Below are 23105 nucleotides of genomic sequence, written 5' to 3' on the forward strand. Positions count from 1 at the left end.
GACATTTCAGACAATGTGCAAAACAGTTCATTTTAAGTTGTCTGAAACGACTTACAAAAGTGAATGGATGGAGTATCTCGTTTCAAATGACTGATTATTGCAAGGAAAACACGGGCATGGTAATACATACAGATTCGTTTGCAAATGAAAGAAGATTCGTTTGCATTCTCAAATGTAGGCACACCAGGCAGACCAGGGTCGTGTCGGGGTGGATGCTGCTTCGGTGCCTTAAAGGCAACTGCCCTTGGGTGATTGACATGTGGGCCAGCCACCTATTGGGCCCACATGTCATGGACACAAAGGCAGGTGCCTTAAGGTACCGAAGCATAGTCCTGTCAGGGTGGTCGCGTGTGTCAAACAGACGCGTAGCACCCAGACACCCACCCCCCTCCCCCCCCCAAAAAAAAGGACGACGACAATATAAGTTCGCGCTTCCATGTTTCAGATTGAAATATCTGGCGGCCCCAATTCCAGCCCTGCAAAATCTCTCTTCTCCACCGTCCCCTTTCGCGCCCAGATTCCTCAAATCCCTAATTCGCTGCCAACCCTCGAATTGCCCCTCGTCTCGTCTCTTTCCCCACTGTTCCCCACCTCTGTGCCGGACGACGACAATGAAGACAACGGTCGCGCTTCAGCACTGCACCAGAGCTAACTCATCTACGCCCTCCTCCACCGCACCGGGTGGTCCACCGACAACGTCGGCCGCCGCAACCAACGTGCCTCATAGACACCGAGTTCCACCGCATCAGGTGCGCTTCACCGGCGCCGTCTCCAAGCTCACCGGGGCTACTTCACCGAGCACATCATCACACCTCCGCCCCCCGAGGCCGTTGGGGCTTCACCAATGGTCTCGTCCACCGCATCGTAGCGCTCTGTTGTCACTCAAGATCTGCATCTGTGCGCGGCCAGCCAACGCCAGCGCATCACCCTCAATGGCTCTGAAGTGACCCGCACTCTAGCTAGGCGAGCATGCCCAAACGCCGGCCCGAACTAGGTATCCACACATCACTCCCTTGTGCACTGTTCCGACGATGTTTGGATATCCTTTCACTGCTCTCTTAGCTTACACGCCTATGCAACTCTGACTTTAACTCTTATTTCTTCTGGAGATATCATCTGAAACAAGCAAATCCATTTTTAGCGAAGCATGACGGCGCTACGGGATCTGGTACACATCCTGCACACCCGTATAACCTTGTAAGTATCTGTCCTCCGGTACAACATCAAGGTCAATTCCTCTTATTTGATCAACCATTCGCCGTGTCAAAAATGCAGAGGGGAATGCAAGGAGCACAAGGCCTGCACATCCAAGCAAGTGGTAACATGGACTTGTACATGGAACATCCCAAGCACAAGCAGAGCTGCAGTGAGCCTGTACAACGAGCTAGCGTAAGTCCTTGCATTTCATTTAATTCGTACTGGCATTCGTGTATGATTTGTGTGTAGTGGCTGATCCAAGAATTCAAGTTATCAGGGGTGAACATTTAACTTAAAAATATGAAGGCACTTGCACTCCGGAAATCAACATAACTTGGGAAATGTGAAGCTACATGCACTTTGAAAACCAGCTAATGATCCAAAGTAGTTCAGATTATAAACACTAAATGATGCAAGCACCAAAAAACACAAAATGCAACATGGTGTACAAGGACTACAAACATGGTTTGTACCTGCTTGAATTATTCATTCTTTGGCTGAAAATATCGAAGTGTAATTGCACATATAACCAGTGCGCAAACTGCATATCAATATATCTATCCTGCACAAGTATGCCAATAGTTTCAAACAACAGATTAGAAAAGTATTTATGCTATGTTGTCATGATACGGGGACTTTCTAGTAGATGGCCTTGACATTTCCTCAAGCTATGAAAATGCACTATAATTTGCTGTCATCAATGCCTGCAAATCTCTGTCTCTCTCAACATAGTAGATCATCATTAGACACTAAAACCTTCAATGAGCTTGCAAAATGCATGCATTAGATCCCTCATTAGACACTATATGTTCATCACCAGGAGCATGTAAAATGTTTGCATCAAATCCTTCATTAGCAGTCTGTTCATTAGACACTTCAAGCTCAAGAACAACATGAGCTTGTATGTTTGCACCGGAAACTTGATTAGATACATCAGATTCAGTCAGTTCAGTATTGATTGGGGGAGTTATAAAATAAGTAGAAATTGGTTCATTTTCTCATAGATTCCCTACATACAAGCAGTTTTACAACACCGTTAGGTTTAACTATTGGCCAGAAATTGAAGAGTTGAATTAGATATAATCAGGGATGTGATGTACCTGCTCGTTGCGCATGCTACTCTTGCAAGCTGCGACTGTTCGTTTGCGCAGGCTCGATGCCATGCCCGTGCTGCCGCCGCTGCCTCCCACGCAGGCTACACCCAGGGTTGGATCTTCATCTTTTTGTCCTTCTGTTCGCTTGAAGCCCGGCGACCGCCCTTCAACGAGGGCACGAGGAAGTGTTGTGGTCTGTCCAGCGGCGGCTAGGTTAGGAGCGAACCAGACTGGAGGCTGGAGCGAATGAATTGGGATTTTTCCTGTTGTCGATCGATATGGGGGGCGCTCGTTTGGGCCGCGAGCCTGCTATAGGGCCTGCCTTGCACTTATGTTATTGGCCCATCCAAATTGAAACATTTTTTTTCATTTTTTACATTGCCTGCTCGTGCGTTGGGACGAACAAAACTAGCGAGGGCCAACCTAGACGACTCAAACTAGGTGCACACTTTCCAGCCACCTGAGGCGGCCGCCCATACCAGCCCCTATGGTGGCGTCGCCCCTTTTTGCGTGTATGATTGGATAGTGAAAAATATTCCAGTGGCGCTTTTGATTTACCCATAGAATGGTTGAATTGCTTGTTTCTATAACTGAGTTTGCCAATAATGTGAAGGATGCAAGTCTTTTCATCCTATTGTAGATTTCTTAGATCTCGATATGCCAAAAGTAATCGCATGAAATATACAGTAAAAGCTAGTGTGATGTGTTTGGCTACAACTAGTCTGACTACACGTCCTCATATAACATATCAAGGACGCACCATCTTACCAGATTAACCATTCGACTTACCCATGCAGTGTGGGAAGAAAGAAGTATTGGGACTGCGTATCCAAGCAATTGATGCCATGGACTCCTTCGTACAACCTTGTAAGCGAAAAAGAAGTTGCAGTGTGCCTGTACAAAGAACTAGCGTAAGTTCAGTTACCTGCTTCTCGGAATTTTAGTTAGCCACTTATTGCAAAATTGTTCAATTACGTTGCTTGGCTTAATTTAGTTTGCTACTGATTACATAATGGCACAGCCTGTTAATCATATTGTAGACTGCGTCTATCTATCTGTTTGATACTTACTGTTAAGAATTACCTTTTGCCTTAACTTAAATATCTACTTGTTTGTTTAACTGCTTTGCTGCTGCAACAGCGGGTTACAATGATGTTAATAACTACTTTTCAGCATCCAATTGAAACTCTTTAATTCCTTGTTTGTTTAACTGGTTTGCTATTATAACTCCAAGTTGAGATGTTTTGCTAACTTCAACTTTTCTGAATCCAATCGGAACTTTAATGGCAAAACAGGTTAGCCCAAGATCAAAGAGCGAGGTCCCCATGGACTTGCATCATCCCACAGCAGTGGCACTGGCCCAATCGTGCATTATGAATTGCCAACTGCTGATGCTCTAGAGGCTAAACTAGTGGTAGGAAGAGATTCTGCTTCTGCACTTGGAGATGAAGTTGACATGTTGAGGAAGCAAACAACACAATCACAAGCAGTACTCAAGACAACCATTAAATATTTGGTGGATTTCAAAACGAAGCAAGCTGAGACTGGCCAGATTGTTAAGGTCCTGAAGGAAAAAAGGAAATTAAATTCCTACTTGGTAAATCATAGGTGAAATGTTCTTTCCATAGTTGAATAACCTTTGTGTTGTCTGTTCATGTAATCAATCAAACCATTTGTTTTAGAGATCATGTAATAATTGTTTTTTTTTGGTTTGTAATTTTATTTGAGCACAAGTCTGTATCAATTGATAAGACTCGGAGACATTTCATTTGGATTGTTGGCCAGACCTACAAATATGCCAATCGGGCTGAATGTGCATTCAACAATAGTAGTAGTATAGATGAACCATAAGTGGCACGCGTCGGAAAGGGCCAAGATGCTAGCTAAAAAAAGGATGTTGTTGTAGCCAAAAAAAGTACAGCGGCCTGGCTTATGTATGTTAGTTGATATTATTGATCCATATAATCTACAAGTGTTTATATGTCTGTTAGTTCTATACATTCTTGGTTGATTGACTCGGTATTTGAATCTTGATACATCGCTTGTGTACATATCTAAATGGGAGTACACATTATGTTGCGTGTGACATTTGAGTTGGACATGAGGTGTCCCAAATATTCGAATTCACCTTAAACTGGATTCTAGTTTCTGAATTTGAGTATCGGCATTTGTAAACCATATTCATATATGACAGTGGAATACATCTTTGTCGTCCTTTTGAAGATATATAAAAACACATAGAATGATTTATAAAGATTCATATAGGAATACAAAATGGATTCGAATTTAGTTGCCAGGGTAAACGTGGATGCTTATTGTCCCAAAATTCAAAAGAAGCAGCAAAACGTCCACTCCCACGTCGGCTGCCCGAAGCCAAGTGTTTGGGAGATGGAAATTACTGTCTACCCATTACACGGACAATCCATCAGCCCGATTTCCACTGCTCTAAATAGGGGTAGGTTAGTAACTTCAATTAGACGTGACACGACCGCCTCTGAGCCCATTCCGACACGGTGGGCGTCAAACATGGGCGGCAAAACACATTTGATTCAAGCTCGTCCGAAAGACCTCTGATTCTCCTTCCATTCCCCATTCATACACGGTGGGCGGCAAAACAAACTCGACTCGGCCGAAATCGATGTAGGCAAATATTTTCAATAGGGGCAGGTTTGTAACTTCACTCAGACGTGACACAACCGCCCTACCTGTCAGCCCCATTAATACACCGTGGGTGCCAACCATGGGCGCCAACCACCCTCTCCTCGCACGAAATCGCTGTGGGCAAATATTGGTGAGATGCGAGATTACTGATCTATCCCGAACCGACGAGACGTCCAAATTTTAAACGGGGGCTAAGTTCGTAACTTTCCCATATTTCAGACAGGCGCGTCCCAAAAACATGGTTCCCCGTACCTCTCCATCCATTTTCCCATTCATACACCATCCGCGCTAGAACGCCCCATCCCCACACCAGCCTCCATCCGCCACCCCATCCATCGCCGCTGTCCTCCACCACATCCATCGCCACCGTCCTCCACCATGCCGGAGCGCCTACCAAGACCGCGTCGTCCACTGCTAGAGATGGACGTTTCTCATCCACGGCAATGGACCAATAGCCTTGCATCGCGTCCTCTCGCTTCATCGGCGCCGTCGTCCTCTTTGTCGGGGCCGCTCACACGACCTTCTCTTCCACCACAACGGGACTTATCCCTCGATGCACCCGTCTACTGTCGCAGATCTGCTTCAACGCCACCGACGGCCATCGCACCCCCGATGCCTACACGATGCCGCAAGAGAGGTGGTACTTCATATCTCCTTAACTTTTTGATCTCAACCAGAAAATAGATCTTAACTTGGTTACTCTACTTTCTTTTCAGCTCTTAGAATTTAGTTCTTAGTTCGAAGCAAACAATGGATGCTAAATATCATTTCTCCATTTTGCAGCTTCAAATCTGCCATGGCACAGCCATAATACGGTTTAATTGATCATGCTTAGGGTTTAATTGATCATGTTGGTTCCGTGGTGGTTTCTTTAATAGAAATCAGAGGGGAAACCCTCTTTTACTAAAATAAATATGCTTAGAGTTTCCCCCTTTTATTATCACTATACGATCAGAATATGTGCTTCATGTCATAATAACACTGCTCCACCCATCAAGCTAAACAAGATTAGTTGTTCAAATACGAATCTGATATTATTAAAACAGAGTTGTTTAATTGGTCAGCTAAATGTTCCTAAATTAGTTTTGAAAATGCATGTTCGCCGCTCGGGTGTGTATCTCTACAGGGTGCCCACGGTGGGCCAGCCCACCCTGGGATTTTGGGTCGTCCCAGGCACCGATTCCCCTCTGTTCTGCTGCGCGCTTCCGATCTCTACTCGCCCCCAGCCGCCTGCCTCGCCGGCGACTTGTCGCCCCCGGACGGCATGACTCTAGGAGGAGACGTTGGACTAATAGGAGGCCAGGAGCCGCTCGCCCAACAGCGTCACCGCTTCCCGGGCGCACCACCGTGCTTACCTTCCCAGTCCGTTCAGGGCTCAGGCCTGCAGCACCCACCAAGCCAACCTGATTTATCCTGAGATACGTCCTCAACACTCAGCAGCCACTCCTCATCACCCATTTTATAATTGATTCATTACTCATTAGGCAGGACTGTCATTAGGGTTTGTTGTGTGCTCAGTGCTACCTACACTTAATGGTTCAGATGTATTTCGGTAATATTTAGTACCTCTAAAGTTCACAGGGTTTTCAAAATTCCAGCCCTCGGAACAGAAACTAGTCATTTTGGATTATTGGTCGTAGTGACATTGACCCAGATTACTACTGCAAGCCAGGTTTGTTGACAATTTTACTTGTCTTTCTTACTCATTGGATATAATATCCAATTATTCACGTCGATTAGTTGCAAACAATAAGTGCTAGACAAACTTCTTCATTCAGATTTTGGACGGTCTCTTACTGCAGTTACAATTCTGCATACTTGTCCTAATAAGCTCACACGTAAATGATTGTTTCACTACATCTATGCTTGCCTTGTCATATTTGTTGTCAATATTCTTTTAGGGTGGACCACCTTGTTTCTAAATACTGGGACCGTAGACATGAGTGAATAGTATTTCTCTATGTGATCTCTTCCATCATGTGTGGGTGACGAACATTGCATTGTATAGAAAGAAAGTGTCATTTCCAGCTTTTACATAGGTTTCGATCTTTTACATGGAATACAATCTGCCTACTTGCTTTGTGTCGCACTACCAACACTCCACCCTTGAAGTAAACATTACGCCACTCATAATTGCTTAGTTTATTTGTTCAAATACGAATTTCATATGATTCTAATGTTCCTACTTCAGTTTTGAAATGTGTGCCTGCCTGTTATAGAGACATAAGGGGTTTGTATTTCCGTGTGTGGTCTGGTCAGCACGGTTGGGGAGGTGAACTTTGCATATGCAGGGGTTTATAGGGAGACACTCTCCGAGTTGAATCTGTAATGCATTCCATAGATAATCTGACTACTTTTTATGTTTTCATGAATCTCAGATTCTGAACAGCATCATAATGATTATGAGCTTGCGCACATGAAAAGAATAAAGCAGAACAATGCCATGGCTGTCAAACTTGGCATTAAGGGACTGAAATCAAGTCTAGATGCAATGCAATGCAAACGCTCTCCACGTACAGATTCATGCTCAGAATATGATCCTAACAGTGATTCTGAGCTAGAGGGAGACCTAACTCAATGTAGCTCCCTAGTGGAGGAGTCAGAGGAAGATGCCCTATCTTATTCACCCATCAAGGTACTTGCTCTAACTTTCCAAGGTTACATTGCTCACACATATCTTGCAACTGATGCTTTGCATTGCTTCTACTTTGTTGAACTGCCATTAGCTTAGTTTACACATCGTGTATGTGAATACGCCCTGCCTATCCATTTTCAGTACATATTCCATCTGTCATAATACCATATTTATCCATTCAAATGATGTTCTTGTGTATCAGGCGTTCAAAAGGAAGAGGGCGATTGCTGATCGTGGAGGAGCACAAGCAAAGTATTTGGAAAAGGTAGTGGCACCTGATAAATCAAATAGCCCATTAGGTGTAGTTGCAATATCACCTGACCCATAAAATACCCCAACTCTAGCAGACTCTAGCCCTACTACACTGGTCATTTCTGATGCCCCAACTCAGCAGACCCCAACTGCAGCAAACAGTATGATTATGCCAGTTGACATAGCACCAGCTGTATGACGCAAAACCCCCATTCCTGCAAAGAGTACACCAAATCCAGTTGCCAAATCCCTTTCCGAACCAGAGAGAGCCCCAATTGCAGCAAATAGGACCCCTGTTCCATTTCTTACTAGTTTAGAAGACGAAGCTTATGTTGTTGTCAGGAACTTGGTGCGCATCTTTCCTTCATGGAAAGATTATACCGCAGACACGAAACAATTTCCAGTCTTCCTCTGCAAATTACGCGTAAGTAATGTACTAATGTTATTCATGGTCATTACTGCATATGTTTCTGCTGACAGAAGACACAAGATTTCATTCTTTTAAATAGGCGAGGAGAAAACTGGATTGTGATGACGAGCAAGGGTTGGTTGCGCTTTTCAAGCACTCGTTGATGAAGTATCGTTCCTACCTAAGGCAAGCGCACTTCGATGGCAAGCCTCTGAACGAAATTTCTGTAAAGTCTCCGGTGCTACATTTATCCGACGGTTATTGGAATAATCTTGTTACACATTGGTCTCGGCTGCAGCGTAAGGTACTGTCTATGATATCACATCACAATTTGAAGTACATTTCGGCATTTGCCTTAATGTCTCACTTGTACGAAAACTGTTAGCAGAAGAACATTCGTTCTCAAGGGACCACAGAATCTCGCAACTATACTACACACTGCATTGCTCTTGTGAGTACCTCTTGCCCTGTACGACCATACTTACTTTCATAGCTGTTTGATTATGTAGCATCACTGCACATGTTAGCCTCATAATCGACCATTTGGTGGACATTATAAGATCTGTATGGACTCTTACACAAATTTAGAATCAACCCAATGCTTTTGAAGAGGTTTAGCTCTGCAGTCCTCTTGTAAGGACTGAACATGGTCTATCACTGTACTTACATTAACAGCTACTCCCTCCGTCCCATAATATAAGAACATTTTGTACAGTACACCAGTGTTCAAAACACTCTTGTATTATGGGAAGAGGGATTGGTTCATTTTGTAGCATTCTGCATCTTATCTCCCTCGCCCACCATTTACTAAAAAAGATCAGATCTATATTTAATCTTACCAACAAGTAGAATACACAGACAATGCCAGTGCAGAAGTGTAGCCCATTGCTCTTGTCAGTACATTTTGTCCTGTAACGCTTGTACTTCCAGGGATTGGTAGTTGATTATGTAGCATCAATATGCATCTTATCTTCATTATCCTCTATCCCTTCTAGTATTATCATATCTATAATTACTCTCTACAAAATGTAGAGTACAGGCAATGCTTATGAAGAAGATTTTGTGCTGAAATTCTTGAGTTATCCTTCCCTTGACATGGAGAAGGGCATTATAAAGCCGGTGTTAACTGTTAATGTAAGTCAGTCCTTGTAAAGCCTTTATCCTCAATTGCTGTTTAATTTGCTCATACTCCCTATCATTTACTTTTGTTTAGTTTGTTGTTTCTACCAAAATGCATGTTCGTAAGAACCATAAATTCTAAGTTTTACTTGTAAAACCAAATTCCTTATTCATACCATGCACATTACTTAATACTCCCTATATGTATGCTTGGTTTTGTGGATCTATAATCCAGTGTGTGGTGAAGCAGCCCACGTTTGCACCTTGTCATCTCCTGTTTTATCTTACTGATGTGGCTAATGATATGAACAACATGCCATGCACATTATCCAAAATAGATACAATGATTTTCTTTGCCCTTCATCTATGCTTGTTATGTTGACATGGTAATCCAGTAGTGTGGTGAAGCTCCCCGCATTATGAACAATGTCAAATTATGCTATTGATATTCAGAACTTACTCTTTATTTTCTAATTTGAAATTGGATAGAATTGATAGAACAGTTATCATGTTTGTTTATACACGTGCAAAACCTGTCATCTCTCTGCTTTGTTTCAGGGTGATATGCCTGATGGCGTGCACAAGTCTGCTGAAGGCTGTGAGAGAAACCCAACATGTATTGCAGCAAAGAAGGCAAAACATCTTGAAGATAGCGAGACAACCCCAAAGTCTTGTCTTGATGCAGTGTTCAAGTTACTTGAGACTAACAGTTAGACAAGCTCACAGAATTCGTTGTCTAAATTAGTTCGACTTCTTCAGTCCCAAGTTCTAGCAGAAAGGCATTCTGCAACTCAACTTCGACTTGAAGTCCTATCTCTAATAAAGATTGCGGAGAACACCAATGAGAACCTCATCGCTAAACAGCTACACCTGGAAGCTATGACCGACATGCTAGGCCGGTCTCACAGCCTTGCTCAGCAGCTTGCGCAGCAGTTCCCCCGCAAGGCTAACCTTTCTTGAACTGTCTTGGAAGTGGTCTCGGTTCAGTATTATTTTGTTACGCTGCAATGGTGCCTAGTTTTTGTAATCTGCTTCTTTGTTGCGCTTTATGATCACTGGTGGCGAACTTCAATGCCCAGTGGATGTAATATACCTTAAATCCTTTATTGTATAGTGTAGGTTTATTCTTAGTTACTATGCCATAATTTCTTTATTGTATAGAGTAGGTTTGTTCTTAATTCCTACTAGTTAGTGCCATCATTCTCTATCTGAAAAAAAAATCAGATGTAGTCGACCGGACCGAAACATTCGACTCTAACGGGCCAGGTTTTTAGCGGGCCACAATTGGGTCGGCCTGCATCTTTCTTGGGCCCGAATGATTGGGGCCTTCACACATTGCGTCAGGCCCAAACTTACACCGGCCTATATTTTAGTTGGGCCTTTTGTCGACCCAACGCTTAGTTTGGCCCAGGTAGCGTTGGGCCATTAACAGGCTGAATATTGTACTGACCTGTTATGGCCGAGATGAAACCACGGGCCTTTAGTAGGCCAAAATGCATGTTGGGCCTCAATTTTCACTAGTCATCGACGGGCCTTCAGTAGGCCGAAATGTAGACCGGGTCGTTTTGGGCCCAGTTAGCTCACGGGCCGTTACCAGGCCGAAACATATCTCGGGCCTTAGTTGGCCCACTGATATCATGGGCCTTTAAGAGGCCGAAAGCTTAGTACATGCATCAACGGGCCGAATTATGCGACAGGCCTTTACCAGGCCCAAAGTCACATTGGGCTTAACTGTTGCCACCTTTAGCACGGGCTGTTAGTGGGCCCGATGTCCTGCCGGACCATATATGGCCTATGGGCAGCACGGGCCATTCCCAGGCCGAAAGTCACACCGGGCTGAAATGGGCCCATGTCTACATCAGGCCTCTAACAGGCCGAAAGTCACTGGGCTATAGTTGGGCCCAAATATTTGGCGAACAATTAACGGGCCAGATCTGGCTTCGGGCCGCAAATGGGCCCAAATATTGGGCAAACAATTAATGATCCAGATCTGGCTTCGGGCTGTAAATGGGCCCAAATATTGGGCGAACAATTAACGGGCCAGGTCTGGCTTCAGGCCGTAAATGGGCCTTTATTAAGCAGGCCGTTATTGGGTTGGCCCACTAGTACCTGATTAAGTTCTACGGGCCTTTGACTGGGCTGGCCTTTTTAACCTATATGGGCCTTTGTTGGGCCCAACCACGTGTCGACGTATCATAGGCATGTCTCCTCCAATGGATGGGCGACATCTGGCCCACTGACGAGCTGATAGGTGTTCCCTTTGGCCAATCAGAATTTTACATGTGGAAATTTCCCATTGGTCAGGGCTGTTAACGGGTTATCAGATCCAAAATCCGACCTGATAGCTTAACGGCGTTCCGTTATGGTGGATGCCACATGTCGGTCACCCTTGACGAAAGCACTTCTGTGACGCGCGATTTATCGTCATGGAAGTGGACATTTCCGTGATGATAATTTTGGTAATGTCATGGAACACTTCTACGACAGCACATGTATGACTATCTTGATTCTATCATAAAATCGTCATGGATGTGCATGCATGACAAAAAACGCGACCTACTGTGACAAACACGTATCATCACGGAAGTGTATTTTTTTGTAGTGATACGTACCTGTGAATCGAATAATGCATTGGTTGCTTGAAACTGATGTATATGAATAAAGCTATAGTGTACTTGCAAATTCAAATTAGGTACAATTTTAAATAGAAGCCATTAAATTAGGTGAAATTACGCTCTGCGGGTCATTACGGCGCACACTGTCTATAAAGCACAGCGTGTGTGATATACATCAGAATCTGACACGATCCACGGAGAGGAAACATGTGTAACCATGCATACAGTTGCCTTTTGCAAAGTGTGTGTGATGTTAGAAAATATCACAAATGGTGCAGGAAAACTAAATGTGTGTGATTGTCGACCTATCATACATGGTTTACAATCGTGAACTATTTGTGATGTGTCAGGTATCGTAAACATGGAGCCAGTTTAGTGCGTGCCTGGAATGTGCCTGGACTGCGCCTAGTTTTAGGTAAACCACACAAGTTCGACTGCGATGGTAATGCTAGCACACACGAGTAGCAAGGATGGAGCATTTGGGATATTAGATATATCACAAACAGTTGTGTGAAAAATCGCATTTGGGATAGGTGCAGGCATCGCATACGCTTTGTTCAGGAAAATGTATGCATTCCTACTCCCTATCCCCGATGGTTTGTGGGTCGTGTGGGAAGGATCCCCCCTATCGCCCACACTCACTTGGCGAAGGTTTAAAATGTTGTATGCTACCTCTTGAGCTTGCGTTGGTTTTTCCCTTGAAGAGGAAAGGGTGATGCAGCAAAGTAGAGTAAGTATTTCCCTCGGTTTGAGAACCAAGGTATCAATCCAGTAGGAGACAATGCACAAGTCACTGAATACCTGCACAAACAATCAAACAAACTTGCACCCAACGCGATAAAGGGGTTGTCAATCCCTTCACGGTTAGTTGCAAAAGTGAGATCTAAAAGAGATAGATAAATGGTAAAGTAAATATTTTTGGTATTTTTGTTTTATAGATCGGAAAGTAAAAGATTGCAAAATAGTAGATCGGAAACTAATATGATGGAAAAGAGACTCGGGGCCATAGGTTTCACCAGTGGCTTCTCTCAAGATAGCAAATAATACGGTGGGTGAACAAATTACTACCGAGAAATTGATAGGGGAGCGCACAATTATGATGATATCTAAGGCAATGATCATGAACATAGGCATCATGTCCATGTCAAGTAGACCGAAATGATTTTGCATCTACTACTATTACACCACACATCAACCGCTATCCAGCATGCATCTAGAGTATTAAGTTTAGAAAGAACGGAGTAGTGCATTAAGCAAGATGATATGATGTAGAGGAATTAACTCAAGCAATATGATGAAAACCCCATCTTTTTATCCTCGATGGCAATAATACAATACATGCCTTGCTGCCCCTACTGTCACTGGGACAGGACACCTCAAGATCGAACCCAAAGCTATGCACTTCTCCCATTGCAAGAAAAACCAATCTAGTAGGCCAAACTAAAACGATAATTTGAAGAGACTTGCAAAGATATCAAATCATGCATAAAAGAATTCAAAGAAGATTCAAATAATATTCATAGATAATCTGATCATAAATCGACAATTCATCGGATCTCGGCAAACACACCGCAAAATAGTATTACATAGAATATATCTCCAAGAACATCGAGGAAAACATGGTATTGAGAATCAAAGAGAGAGAGAAGAAGCCATCTAGCTACTAGATATAGACCCGTAGGTCTGTGATAAACTACTCACGCTTCATCGGAAGGGCAATGGTGTTGATGTAGAAGCCCTTCGTGATTGAATCCCCCTCCGGCGGGATGTCGGAAAAGGTCCCTAGATGGGATCTCACGGGTACAGAAGGTTGTGGCGGTGGAAAAGTGTTTTTGTGGCTCCCCTGAAGGTTTTGGGGTATAAGAGTATATATGGGCGAAAAAATTAGGTCCGAAAACCCACAAGGGGCCCACAAGGCGGGGGGCACACCCTACCCCCCCTGGGCGCTCCCTCCACCCTTGTGGCCGCCTCAAGGCTCCTCCGACTTCATCTCCAAGTCTCCGGGTTTGCTTCTAGTCCAAGAAAGATCATCGCGAAAGCTTTATTCCGTTTGGTATTCCTTCTCTGCAAAACTCTAAAACAGAAAAAAACAGAAACTGGCACTGGGCTCTGGGTTAATAGGTTAGTCCCAAAAATAATATAAAATAGCATATTAATGCATATAAAACATCCAACACAGATAATATAATAGCATGGAACAATAAAAAATTATAGATACATTGGAGACGTATCTCTGTCGCAGAAAGGGGCTAAAAACCGTTTGTATAGCAGCTCGCTGTACCAGTTATATGGATCCAAATCAGCCCCTTACGGAATAGCGCATAAACTAGGGTTTAAGCTTCTGTCACTCTAGAAACCCATCATCTAATTACTACTCCACAATGCATTACCTTAGGCCCAAAGATGGTGAAGTGTCATGTAGTCGACGTTCACATAACACCACTAAGGGAATCGACAACATACATATCATCAAAATATCGAACGAATACCAAATTCACACGACTTCTTCCATGTCCTCAAGAACAAAAGTAACTACTCACACATCATATTCATGTTCAAGATCACAGAGGTATTGAATAGCATAATGGATCTGAACATATAATCTTCCATGAAATAAACCAATTAGCATCAACTACAAGATGTAATCAACACTACTAGCAAACCGCAGGTACCGATCTAAGGTTTTGATACAAAGATTGAATAAACGATATTAACTAGGGTTTGAGATGAGATGGTGTTGGTGAAGATGTTGATGAAGATTGATCTTCCCATGAAGAGAGGGTTGTTGGTGATGACGATAGCTTGGATTTCCCCCTCCCGGAGGGAAGTATCCCCGATGGAATCACTCCGTCGGAGAGCAAAAGTGCTCCTGCCCAAGTTCCGGCTTGAGACGGAGTTGCTCCGTCCCGAAAGTCCTCTCCTTATTTTCTCTGGGTCAAATGGGCTTATATACCAGAAGATGGGCACCGTGGGCTGGTCAGGGGCCCCACAAGCCACTAGGGTGCGCCAGGTGGGGTGGTGGTTTGATTGCTTGTATCTGCGTTGGTATTTCCCCGAAGAGGAGAGGATGATGTAGCACAGCAACGGTAAGTATTTCCCTCAGTTATGAAACCAAGGTTATCAATCCAGTAGGAGGATCCACCCAAACTATGTAAAATGTACATGCACACAAATAACAAATACTTGCAACCCAACGCGTAAGAGGGGTTGTCAATCCCTCCTCGGTATTGAGATAGATTAAATGGTATGAGATTGGTTGAATAGATCTAACATAAACACACACACAAAATAAAGAAAGAAAAAATGCAGCACATCACATAGAGATTTCGGAATTGTGGAAACACTAGCACCCAAAACATCAGAATTTTTTGTCGCTTCTGTGATTTTTAAAAATTCTGCTACTGGATGCAAAAGTTTCTGTTTTTCAATAAGATCAAATCAACCATCACCCAACATGATCCTAAAGGCTTCACTTGGCACAAACACTAATCAAAACATAAAAACAGAATCATAATAGAAGCATAATTGTGCGAACACTCAAGAACAGAAAGAAAAAGAGAAAAAATATATTTTATTCATTGGGTTGCCTCCCAACAAGCTCTTTCTTTATAGCCATTAAGATAGGCTTGAGATTTTATTGATGCTCAGATGAAAGATAATAATTGAAACATAAAGAGAACATCATAAAACATGTGAAAAACATATTTAAGTCTAACATACTTCCTATTCATAGGAATTTTATAAGCAAACAAATTAACAAGACAAGAAATATCTAGCATATGCAAAGGAGAGGAATAAAACATTGACAATCTCAACATAACGAGAGGTAATTTAGTAACATGAAATTTCTACAACCATATTTTCCTCTCTCATAATAATTACATGTAGGATCATAATCAAATTCAACAATATAGCTATCATATAAAATTTTCTCTTCATGATCTACATGCATGCAAAATTGAGACTCTTCCAAAATAGTGGGATTATCATCAACTAAAGTGATGACCTCTGCAAACCCACTTTTATCAAAAAAAATATAATATTGAACACTCTCCAAATATGTGGGATTATTTTAACCTAAAGTTGACACTCTTCCAAACCCACTTCCAATATTACTGCAAACATTATTATCAATAACATATTCATCATGAGGTTCAAATGAATTTTCAAGATCATAAGAAGAATCACCCCAATCATGATCTTTGCAATAAGTAGTGAACATAGCAAAATTAGCATCCCCAAGCTTAGGGTTTTGCATATTATTAGCATAATTGACGTTAATAGAATTTATAGTAACATCATTGCAATCGTGCTTTTCATTCAAGGAGCTATCATGAACCACTTTATAAATTTCTTCGTTTAACACTTCATCACAATTTTCAGATTCATGATTTTCAAGCAAAACTTCATAGAGATAATCAAGTGCGCTCAAGTCACTAGCAATTCGTTCATCATAATTTGGTCATTTGAAAAGATTAGCAAGTGGATGGGGATCCATATCAATAGATTCTTAGCAAGCGAAGATGCAAGCAAAAAGAAGGCACATGGCAACACAAGCAAAGATAGCAAACAAGTAAAAAGGAAAATGGAAAATACTTTTGTTGTAGAACTTTTTAGAAGTGGGGAAGATGAAAACAAGAGGAAAATGGCAAATAAAATAAATTTCAAGGAGATGATATTTGAGATTGGGTACTTGATAGATCCGGATGTGATCCTCCCCGGCGACGGCGACAGAAATTCTTCCTGATTGCTTGTATATGCATTGGTATTTCCCTGTAGAGGAGAGGATGATGCAACACAACAACGGTAAGTATTTCCCCCAGTTATGTTACCAAGGTTATCAATCCACTAAGAGGATGCACCCAAACTATGTAAACAGTACCTGCACATAAATTACAAATACTTGCAACCCAACGCGTAAGATCAATCCCTCCTCGGTATTAAGATAGATTAAATTGTATGAGATTGGTTGAATAGATTTAACAAAAACACAAAATAAAATAAATAAAGAAAAGATGCAGCAAGGTGTTTTTGGATTAATAGATCTGAAAATAATATGATAGGAAATAGACCCGGGGGCCATAGATATCACTAGAGTCTTCTCTCGAGAAAATAGCATATAGTGGGTAAACAAATTACTGTTGGGCAATTGATAGAAGAGTAAATAATTATGATGATATCCAATGCAATGATCATGTATATAGGCATCACGTCCAAGATTAGTAGACCGAAACAATTATGCATCTACTACTATTACTCCTCACATCGACCGCTATCTAGCATGCGTCTAGTGTATTAAGCATGATGAAATGGAGTAATGCAATAAGAACGATGACATGATGTAGACAAGATCTATTCATGTAGGAATAGACCCCATCTTTTTATCCTTAATGGCAACGATACATGCGTGTCATGTCTCTTTCTGTCACTGATATTGAGCACTGCAAGATCGAATCCATCACAAAGCACCTCTTCCCATGGCAAAAAAATTCAATCTAGTTGGCCAAACCAAACTAAAGTTTTGGAGAAGAAATACGAGGCTATAACAATCATGCATAAGAGAGTTTAGCAAAGACTCAAATAATATTCATAGATAGATCTCATCATAAACTCGCAATTCATCGGATCCCAACAAACACACCGCAAAAAGTCATTACATCAAATATATCTCCAAGAACATCAAGGAGAACATTGTATTGAACATCAAAAAGAGAGAAGAAGCCATCTAGCTAGTACCTATGAACCTGTAGGTCTGTAGTAAACTACTCACACATCATCGAAGGGGCAAGGGTGATGATGAAGAACCCCTCCGTGATCGTTGACCCCTCTGGCAGAGTACCGGGAAAGGCCTCTAGATTGGATCTCGTGGTTCTGGAACTAGCGGCGGCGGAAACTGTTTTCTCTCGACTCTCCTAGGGTTTTTGGGATTTTAGAGTATTTATAGAGCTGACAGTCGGTGGAGAAGCCTCCCGTGGGCCCCACTGCCGACCAGGGCATGCTAGGGGCCTCTGGAGCGCCCTGGTGCCTAGTGGGCCCCATGGGCTTCCTGTGGTGCAACTCTTGGGCCTCCTGAGTGTCTTTTGGGTAGAAAAAAATTCTACAAAAAGTTTTGTGGCATTTGGACTTTATTTGGTATTGATATTCTGCGAAATAAAAAACAAGAAAAAACAGCAACTAGCCCTAGGCACTATGTCTAATAGGTTAGTCATAAAAATGATATAAAACTGCTATAAAATGAATATAAAACATCCAGGATTGATAATATAACAGCATGGGACAATAAAAAATTATAGATACGTTGGAGAAGTATCAGGGGTGGGCGCGCCCTGGTGCCTTGTGGGCACCTGAGTGGTCCACTCTGGTATTTCTTTACTCTAGTATTTTTTATTTATTCCAAAATAAATCTTCATAAAATTTTAGCTCATTTGGAGATGTGCAGAATAGGTATCTCTGACATAGCTTTTTCCCGTCCAGAATTCCAGCTGCCGGCATTCTCCCTCTTCATGTAAATCTTGCATATTAAGAGAGAAAAGGCATTAGAATTGCTACACGAAGTGTTATATTGACTAAAACAATATAAATAACAATAGGAAATCATAATGCAAAATGAATGTATGAACTCCCGCAAGTTTAGACCTCGCTTGTCCTCAAACGAAAGCCGATATCAATAATCATGTCCACATGTTTAGAAAGAGACGTTGATAAAAACAAAATACAGACATATATATACAGAAAGTCTATTAGTGATCCAACGCGCCCCTGGTCGCACCCCATGTTGTGAGCCGTAACCTTACGGCTGACCGCCAGGCTCCATCGCTTACGCGATGTAACTTTTTATCTACACAAACGTAAACTTTCACCCCTTCTTCACATCGGCTACAAACCGTTTCCTGGGATAGCTAGCCCACGCCACGACCCGTCTCCCACGTTCCTATTCCAATCGAGATGAGCGGTAGTTTTGATGGCGAGTGGCGGCGGCGGCTGGTTTGCTGGTCGACGGCATGGTGCTCAGCGGGTTAGTTCTGCGGGAAAGTCAATGACCTCAGCGACGTCATGATCAGGCATGTGGCCACGGAGTCCGGCAGCGCGGCGTCCGGCGGGTGGTTGTCGCGGCAGCTCTGGCTCGAGGCTCGAGCACGGTTGCCAGGACTGTACAAGGACGAGCATCCATCACGGCCTCCGGGTGTAAGGTTCGTGCGCTCCCCTTTTTTTTTGCAAACGCATGGGCACAGTGAGCCCGCTGCCCTTGTTCTCCATGCGGCTGCGATCCCCTCCTCTCACACCACATCACATGTTTTGTTGCTAGACCCTTCCTCCTACCCGGTAACCATTATGTTTCTGATCTGATTGTTTCCATAATTTCAAGGCTTGTGTGAACCTCGGTAATTCATCTTTGGATCTCATTCTGAGTGCCCACGGGGTGTTTATGTTAATGCCCAATTGGGAATTGAAGCTGTAACAGTTGTATACTTTTGTGAGGAATCTTGGATAAATGAAGGCGCAGGTTCTAAATTTCATTTACTATTGATTCTGAAAAGATTTATTACATGAGCCTGATGGGTAGAATCCTTATTTGTGCCTGGCTACTTGGTATAGTATAGCAAATAAAATCTGCCAAGGGTCAGGGGTAAATTCAAGTGTCCTGACTCTATGAATTCATTATGAACAAGTGTGCAGTGGATGGCCTGGTGTGCTTTGCTTGGACGTCCGGACGCGACCGCGACGGTGCCGACAGCCTGGGCCTCCCGCACCTCGGCGGGGGAGGTGGTTCCCTCCTGCTCGGTAACGGTGCTGCTGCTTCTGTCGTTTGGCATTTCTCTTCGGATCTCTTGGCCTCGCGGTGGTGTTCGTAGTGAGACGGCGTGGGTCGTGGCACAACCGAGATGGCGCAAGGTGGTGGGCGGAGGTTTGGCTGGTCGGCTTTGGTTCGGTCGGGTGGCGGGTTTGGAGTGTGGAAGAAATCCTTGCCGGTCTTCGGCTCAAATGCGGTGACACCTGCGAGTGCCACCATTCCTTCCTGGAGAGTGTCGTTGTTCTCCATCCCCCAACTCCCTCCGCGTGTCAGGGAAAACCCTAGGACCCGTCCGGGCAGCAGCGTCGTCGGCGTCGCATTCCTTCTTGGGGGTTCTGCTTGGTACGCGGCGGATCGGAGCCTCGGGCTATGGTCGTTTGTTTCGAGTGGGCGCAGCGATGGCGGGTCATCCGTGCTTTGTCGAGCTGCCGCTGTAGGTATTTGTTTCTTCTTCTTTTTCTTTTGGGCTTGTTGTGCTACTCGCCCCAGCGATTTGTACTTTCGGTGTTGATTGCTTTGAAATACAAAGCAGGGAAAACCCTTTTTGGTAATCTGTCATCGAATTTAATAATGTAAGATGAAAGTCACAATTCTGAAGTTGACATTAGAGCAAAAAAGCATGATGCGATTTTTTCAGTGTGTTCGGCAAGAGGCCCTGGTGACGGATGACCTCTCTGGCTGGAGACAGTGGGTGCCTTTGGGGGCGAACGCATACGGCGGGCGTGTGGCCTCGGTGTCGGGTTAAGTGTTTTTAACTTTCCGTAGAGCAGGTAGGCTCGACGACGTGGTGCTTGGTTTGGGTGGTGGTCACATCAACGCTGCTAATGGTGGTCTGAGTCGCTGGTTTGACCATGACCCCTTCATGCTCTCTGCCAGCCACGGTTGCATGCTCTAGTACGCGCTGCATGCCACAGTTTTCTGAACAATTTCCCTGGCCCAATACCTCTCGGATGTGCAGGTAACTTATGCCCAATAAATAGTGTGGTTGATCTTGGTTCGTGGCGAGTTAGTTGTTTTGGTCATAGCTAAACCGAGTGTGTTCTTGTCTAAATTTGATTGCAATATACAAATAGTTTTCGGAGCTACAGGCTATGTAAAGTTAAAAGTGTGTTATCCAGATCATAAAATTCATGCTTGGGCTAGCTAAATATTATGCAGAGGTAATGATGCTACTCTGGTTTGTGCTTCCGTTGAAATATACACAAGGTGTTCAGATGGTTTGCTTGCAAATATGAACATGGTGTTCAGATGGTTTGCTTGCAAATATGAACAAGGTGTTCAGATGTAACTCGTAAGATAGAAGAATCCTCTTGTGAATTTTCTGTTGAAGAAATTACTTCCACGTGGACTTTTTCTATTATTATTAAGTGATATCAGTAGATTCCATGCTTGATTCTTGCAGCTGTCAGAAGTCTACGGACAGTCAAGTAATAAATATGGACTCTTAATTGAAGGAGAACTCTGTGCACTTATGATAGCATCTGGACCGTAAATCTGTAGCAGGTCCTCGACGTATCATGCCAAGGCATACATGTAGCAGTATCATCCAGACCACGTGCGCGGAAAAGACAAAGCTCAAGAATCTCGAACTTGAAAGACGGTGACGCCAACACTCGTTTCTTTCACCTTCGCATTAACCATAGGCGAAGGAAGAACTTCATTCACCGGCTCAGGCACAACAACGGGTGGGTTACTTCTCACGACCACAAGAAGTCCATCATTCAAAACCACTTCTCAGAGGTCACGAAGCGTGGTCAGCCGCGCACCACCGACATCAACTGGGACAACATCCCGGTGCCTGCTTGCGATCTCACAGATCTGGGGACTGCCTTCTCAGAGGAGGAGGTGAAAAAGGCGATTTTTAATCTCCCCAGCGACAAAGCACCGGGTCCGGATGGCTACTCTGGGGCCTTCTTCAAGGCATGTTGGGAGATCATAAAAGATGATATCTTGCTTGCTGTCAATCACTTCTCAAACATGCGCTCCTCAAACTTAAGCTGGCTCAACTCGGCGAACATTGCTCTCATCCCGAAGAAGGATGGGGCGGAGTGTATCTCGGATTTCCGTCCCATTAGTCTCATCCACGCCGTCGCGAAGATTATTGCAAAAATGATGGCAAACCGGCTGGCCCCTCACATGCACGACCTTGTCTCAAATGCTCAAAGTGCCTTCATCAAAAAGAGAAGCATCCACGACAACTTCATGTACGTCAGAAACTTGGCGAGAAAGTTCCATCGCAGCTGCTCCCCGACGCTATTGTTCAAGCTTGACATCAAAAAGGCTTTCGATTCTGTGCGTTGGGACTTCCTCATGGATCTGTTGAAGCACCTTGGATTCCCGGACAAATTTCGCGACTGGGTTTCAGCTTTGCTCTCTACAGCCACTTCGAGGGTGTTGATCAATGGAGTGTTGGGTGATCCCTAAAGCATGGATGTGGTCTTCGTCAGGGAGACCCTGTCTCTCCCCTACTCTTCGTCTTGGCCATCGATCCGCTCCACCACCTCATCTGCAAGGCCACGACCCAAGGGCAGCTTCACCCTTTGTGTGGCAGATCTTCCCCCGTTCGGGCCTCGCTCTATGCCGACGATGCAGCCATATTTGTTAAGCCCATTAAGGAAGATGTCCAATTCCTTGCTGCAACTCTGACCTCCTTTGGAGCGGTAACTGGCCTTGTCACCAACTGTGCAAAAAGTTTGGTTGCCCCCATCCGATGCGACAACATCAACCTTGATGAGGTTCTTCATGCTTTCCCGGCGGTGCGCACCTCGTTCCCAATGCGTTACCTTGGACTCCCGCTTGTTGTTAAACGCCTCAAACGAATCCACTTCCAGTACCTTGAGGATAAAATTGCAGGCAAGCTCCCTCCATGGCAAGGAAGCTTGTGGCCTCTGCCGGCCGTATTGTTCTTGTTAAGGCTGTCCTAACCACCATTGCCATCTATCACCTCACGCCCCTCGACATCCCGGTGGAGGTCCTCAAGAAAATTGATAGTATTCGCCGTGCATACCTTTGGGCGGGCTCGGACAAGGTCTCTGGAGGAAAATATAAGGTTAACTGGGAGCTTGTCTGCAAACCTAAGGAAAAGGGTGGGCTTGGAGTGCTTAATCTGGACAAGTTTGCTAAGGCTCTACGGCTCCGATGGCTTTGATTCGAATGGACTGATAGGAGCAAGCCCTGGATTGGCATGGGGACTCCGTGTACTGATGAGGATCGCCACTTCTTTGCGGCTGCCACTTCGGTCACTGTTGGGAACGGACGAACTGCGCAATTCTGGAACTCGTCGTGGCTCAATGGCTTGCGCCCCCGTGACATTGCACCGGACCTCTTCCAT

The 23105-nt window shown here is 43.9% G+C and overlaps 1 long non-coding RNA gene across 1 annotated transcript; it reads left to right on the forward strand.

Moving 5' to 3' along the window:
- Positions 1–18757: 18757 nt before the first annotated feature.
- Positions 18758–20327, forward strand: LOC123159052 (uncharacterized). Its single transcript, XR_006479459.1, has 2 exons — positions 18758–19172; positions 19349–20327. It is a non-coding gene; the product is annotated as an uncharacterized lncRNA (long non-coding RNA).
- Positions 20328–23105: the final 2778 nt, after the last annotated feature.

The sequence above is a fragment of the Triticum aestivum genome, chromosome 7B (assembly GCF_018294505.1).
Source record: "Triticum aestivum cultivar Chinese Spring chromosome 7B, IWGSC CS RefSeq v2.1, whole genome shotgun sequence".
In the NCBI taxonomy this organism is placed as follows: Eukaryota; Viridiplantae; Streptophyta; class Magnoliopsida; order Poales; family Poaceae; genus Triticum; species Triticum aestivum.